Genomic DNA, 6,000 nt, shown 5'->3' with positions numbered 1-6,000 from the left:
AAATAGTTAGTTTTAATAGTAAACGGTCGTTATAAAGAAAAGTGACTATTTCGAGGTTCGATCTTATGCAAACTCATTGCATAAGATGCCCCATTCACATCCAATAGTGTTGCCAAGATGAGGTACCCAATCTCATCCATATACTTATAGACCATTTTGGCTATATATTAAAACTTGATCCTCTTTCGCCACATAAATTTTAAATATCATATTATAGCCATGATTCGTTTATTGGATTTTTATAATAGAATGCAGTACCAATAAAAATTTATTGAAAAAATACTCAATAATACATTTACTAATAAATAGTATATGTTAACAATATTTACGAACTACGAGTTTAGAACATTCCCAACAATCTTCCACTTGGACTAATACTCTAGTGAAATACAAATATAAAAATATGTAATGTTTACAATATTGAGAAAAATAGAGAGAAAATACAATAAACTAGGGCATCCAAATACCCTTAACATTCTCCCACTTTCTCTAGATTATGATGCTTGTAGTCCTAGTCCGACCAAGTGACCCTCGAACACTTTAGCCGAGAGGGCCTTTGTAAAAGGATTAACAAGGTTGTCTTATTAGACCATCTTCGTGACTATCACGTCTCATCGATGTACTCTCTCTCTAATGAGATGGTACTTTCTTTCAATATGTTTTCCACGTGTGTGACCACTGTTGTTGCAATACAGGGTAATGGCAAATGCATATTTAGAACTACTTCCAATTCTGACAGGAACTTGTGCAACCACACTGCTTCTTTAGTTGCTTCGCATGTAGCTACATATTTTGTTTCCATTGTAACCCTGTTTGATGCTTCTCTACACCATAGTTTTTCCGTTAAGAGTGAAATCTGATCCTGAAATACATTTCCTAGAACCTACATTAGTTTGAAAATCAGAATGAGTGTATCCTGTAAGGATAAAATCCTTAGGCCCATACACAAGAATATAGTCCATTGTTCTTCGAAGATACTTGAGAATGTTCCTGATAGTAGTCTAATGACTATATCTAGGGTTAGATTGGAACCTGCTCACGTTTCCTACTACAAAGCAGATGTAAAGAAGTATACATAACATGGCGTACATTAAACTCCCAACTACTGAAGCATATGGAATTCTTTTCATCTTCTCAACTTCTTGAGGTGTCTTATGACACTATTCCTTTGACAAAAGAATTCCATGTCTAAAAGGTAACATACCCTTTTTAGAATTTTGCATATTATACCTCGACAATATCTTGTCAATATAAGATGTTTGAGATAGTGTTAGGGATCTGTTCTTGCGATTCCGAAAAATTTGGATCCCAAAAACGTATTGAGCATCTCCCAAATATTTCATTTGAAATTGTGATGCTAACCATCTCTTTAAGTCAACAACGAAACTTTTCTCATTCCCAATGAGCAAGATATCATCAACATGAAGGACCAGGAAAGCTACAGTTTTGTTGACTATTTTCTTGTATACATAAGGTTCGTCAACATTCTGTTAAAGCCATAAGACTTGATAACAGTGTCAAATCTTATATTCCAGGATCTAGAAGCTTGTTTTAACCCATAAATTGATCTTTTAAGCTTACAAACTTTTTATTCTTGACCCTGTTCAATGAGCCCTTCTAGTTGAGACATGAAAATACTTTCGTCAAGATGGTTGTTCAAGAAAGATGTCTTGACATCCATTTTCCATATTCTATAGTCATAATATACGATAATGGATAAAAATATTCTAATTGATTTTATCATGGCAACAAGAGAGAAGGTTTCTTTATAGTCAATCTTCTCCCTTTAAGTAAAACCTTTTACCACAAATCTGACTTTATAAGTTTGCACCTTGCTAGTTTGATCTCTCTTTCTCTTGTAGGTCCATTTACAGCCTATAAGTTTAACCTTATGTGGTTGATCTACAAGTTTCCAAACAAAGTTGAAGTGCATTGACTCCATTTCCATATCCATGGCTTTTATCCATTATTCCCTATCAACATCATCCATTGTCTGTTTAAAAGTCAATGGATCCTCTAGGCCATCATCAGATATGATGTCCTGAGTTTCTATTAAACCTATGCAGCGTTCAGGCTGATGAACAACCCTCCCACTATGTCAAGGCATTCTTAACTTTTGAGAATGATGTGATGGGATAACAACTGTTGTTGATAGACCAGCTTGATCAACAAATTTTATTGATTTGTCTGCAGTATCTTTGGTCATTTCATTCAATACTAGTTTATTGTGAGGTTGATGACTTCTAATATGATCTTCTTTCAAGAATGTAGTATTTATCAATACAAATACTTTATCTTCTTGGGGATCATAGAAAAATCCACCTTTTGTTTCTTTAGGGTATCCTATAAATAGGCATAATTTTGAACGTCGTTCCAATTTCTTAGGGTTCTGCACCAATACGTGTGTTGGGCATCCCTAGATTCTAAAGCGACGTAAACTACTTTTACGTCTTCTCCATAACTCATGCGGTGTTTCTAAAATACTTTTTGACAAAACCAATATAAACAGCAGTCTGTACTGCATACCTCCAAAATGTAGAGGTAACTGAGCATAACTCATCATCGAACGAACCATGTCTAACAAGGTTCGATTTCTTCTTTCTACAACACCATTTTGTTGTGGTGTTCCAAGTGTTGTGAGTTGGTAACTCAAAGTTGATAATTAATCAACTCTTACTCCAATATGATGTGAAGCATGATGACTTGAAACCTTACTTCATTTATGTCAGATAGTTGATGAAAAAATTTAAAAGCGTAACGTTGGAGTATGTCCCGAGGTTAGAAAGCAAGAAGGCAGACACCTTAGCAAACTTAACTACTGCCTTGATAGTTCTAGATGATGTATCTCCAAGTATATCGGTTTGTTAAAGGTGGGTTATACCTCTGATTGAGACTGCATGTGAAGAAATGAATGTGATATCAGTCTGCTTAACTAATGAGAAAGACTGACAGCAACCCATTATAGATTTACCTTAAGTATGGAAGGCTTCTGGACGACCTCCACCATAGAATCAAGATTCAAAGAAGAGTTGCTCACTTCATTTATTACAAAAGGGTTTTATATCACCATTCCCTTGAACGGCTCTTTCTTTGATGCCTTGGAAAGGAGGAATCAATGAAGGATTTGGAAGAAGCTCATTCAGGCATTTACAATGCACACCAATCTGGATCAAAGTTGTAGTTCCAACTAAAAGGATGGGTTACTACTGGCCAAGGATGATCCAAGATTCAATGGAGTATGCAAAAAAGTGTGAGGCTTGTCAATACCATGAAAACTTTATTCATCAGTCGCTCGAGTCTCTGTATCCGACTATAGCTTCGTGGCATTTTGAAGAGTGGGGACATGATCTTGTTGGTCTTATAACACCTAAGTCGTCAGAGGACATTCTTACATCCTCGCATCCATTAATTACTTTTCAAGGTGGGCTGAGGCTATCGCCTTGAGAGAAGCTAAGAAGGAAAATGTGGTGAACTTTATCCGTATTCACATCATCTATGGTACAATATCCCTCATCGAGTTGTGATAGATAATGAGAGTTAGTTCTCCAATGGCTTAACGGACAACTTGTGTGAGAAATTCAAGTTTAAGCAGTACAAGTCATCCATGTACAATGTTGCTGCAAATGGGTTGGCAGAGGCATTCAACAAAATGTTGTCCAACCTACTGAAGAAAATTTTCTCTAGTCAAAGAGAGATTGGCAAGAGAATTGGTGAGGCATTGTGGGCTTATCAAACCATTCATCGTACCCCTACAGAAGTTACACCATGCTCTCTTGTTTATGGAGTAGAAGTTGTTCTCCCTTTGGAAAGATAAATTTCATCACTAAGGATGGCAGTGCAAAAGGGATTGACTATGGAAGACAATGCCAAGTTACATCTTCAAAAGTTAGAAGCACTTGATGAAAAACGACTGGAAGCTCAATAGGTGTTGGAGTGTTACCAAGCGCGAATGTCTAAAGGCTTTGATAAGCACATGAAACCTCGATCTTTTCAAGTCGATGATCTAGTGCTTGCTGTAAGAAAATCCATCATCACGATGAGGCATATAGGAAATAAGTTCACACCAAAATAGGATGGATCCTACATCGTCAAAAAGGTCTATGCAAATGGAGCGTACAAGAATTTGTCCAATCAACGGAAAGTTTCTTAAGAAATTTTATGCTTGATGTATAAAAAATAAAAAAAAATTTAAAAAAACTCGTTATCATAAAAGTATAAATTGCATGGTGCTTCTGGCCTACATGAGCTTAAAAGGTGAATGGCCCAATAAAGAAAAATCTTTATGAACTACATTATGACTTGATCCCTAGCATTATAAAGGGTACGTAGGTAGCTTAAAAAAATTTAAGTTCAGTAGCATGAAAAAAATATATAAACCCAAATTTAAGTGCAGTCTCGCAAAAGGAAAAAATATATAATTTTATTAAATCAAAATATTCGAGGTTACATGTGCAAGGCGATGAGACTAAATCCAAACCAAAAAAAGAAAAGAAAGGAAGGGAAGTTAATTAAAATCAAAGCTTCCACTTAAAGTCTTTTCATTCTTCGCGCGCAATTTCCATGTTTTTGCAAACTGTAGCTAAAGCCTCAATACCCACATCAATTACAGTGGGGATGCTCTCAAGACTATTGATTTCTTCCTGAATTTTGGCAACTTCAAGTTCTTTTTCGGCTTTGGCTTTCTTTTTTTCATAGTATAAACTCGACGGCTTCGTGGACTCAGCGTCTAGACATTGAAGTTTGGTTTCTAGTTCCTGCTACTCCAAGGATATCTGGGCAGCTCTTTTTTGAATGACTTTGTCTTCCACTCGTAGCTGGCTTATTGAAGTCAGGGCTTCCTTCATCTAGGATGTCATCTCGCCCAATCGATGGTCTTTGTTAGCAGAAGGCAATTGTGCGGAATATGAAGATTGTACTGCGTTGAAATTATCTACCCTTTTAAGATAACTATTCACAAATTCTTGTAGAGGAGCCAAATTACTCCAATGAATCTTCGAAGTGCCAAAAAATATTGTTATTATTTCCGGTTTAAGGCTTGATATGTGCTCAAAAGAAGCACGCACAATCTTGTCTTGAATATCCTCCCACAAAGATAAGGCTACTTGTCAATAAAAGTTTGAAACCACTATCTCCCCAAAATATAGAGAGGGTTCAAGGTGTTTAGTAACCATTTCATTGTCTACACATCGTATTGGCTCAGAAATCTTGAGGAGACCAGAAGGGGGCATGATTTTTCTCATTTAGGGTACTTTAGAACGACCAACCTCGTTGGGAGAATGGTTTAAAGCTTCAATGTTCTCAACCCCTACATTCTGTTTGCCACATCAAACTTCTTTGGAAATGTTAAATGCTGTGAGGGCTGTATGGGTGTTTTAACTAACGGTGATTTGCAAGCAACGACTTTCTCAATGGAAGAATCCAAAGCATAAGCTCCCACTAAAGATTTTTCGCTATACTACTCCGCAAGTTCCTAAAGATGATTGCTCAAGGGTGACTACAAAAATAAATAAATAAATAAACTATTTGCTAAAGAGTCGAGCGAAGGGAACATAAAGGGAAAGTATACATACCAATATTACTGTATCACTAGAAATTGCCAAGGTACTTGGAACTATTTCAAAAAAATCATCACCGAGGGTCTTCGCCTTCTTTGAAGGTCTTTTTCAATGATAATCATTGGTGCTACTATGACTTTCTTTCTTGTGGATAGAAATATGTTTCTAGAGGGTGGGAGTTGCCTCTTCGATTAAACAGAATTATTTGCCACCCTTTTTACTCTCTTTATTCTTGGGTAGCTTAGGATGTGAAGGGGCAGGGATATTGCAACTCAGTAAGTGATGTATGTTATCCTAAAAATAACTCCCATATTCTGTTGACCACCATTTTTTGTATCGCGAAATAACGTTGTTGCATGGATCCAATGTGCGGGTTGGTATGGACACTTGAGATAATGATCGACTTCTAGTGCATGCCCTAAAAGTATATATTATGTTGTAGAAT

This window comes from Benincasa hispida, chromosome 12 (genome assembly GCF_027475165.1).
Source record: "Benincasa hispida cultivar pf3 chromosome 12, pf3_genome.v1.1, whole genome shotgun sequence".
Lineage (NCBI taxonomy): Eukaryota > Viridiplantae > Streptophyta > Magnoliopsida > Cucurbitales > Cucurbitaceae > Benincasa > Benincasa hispida.
Note: the sequence above shows the minus strand (reverse complement) of the source record.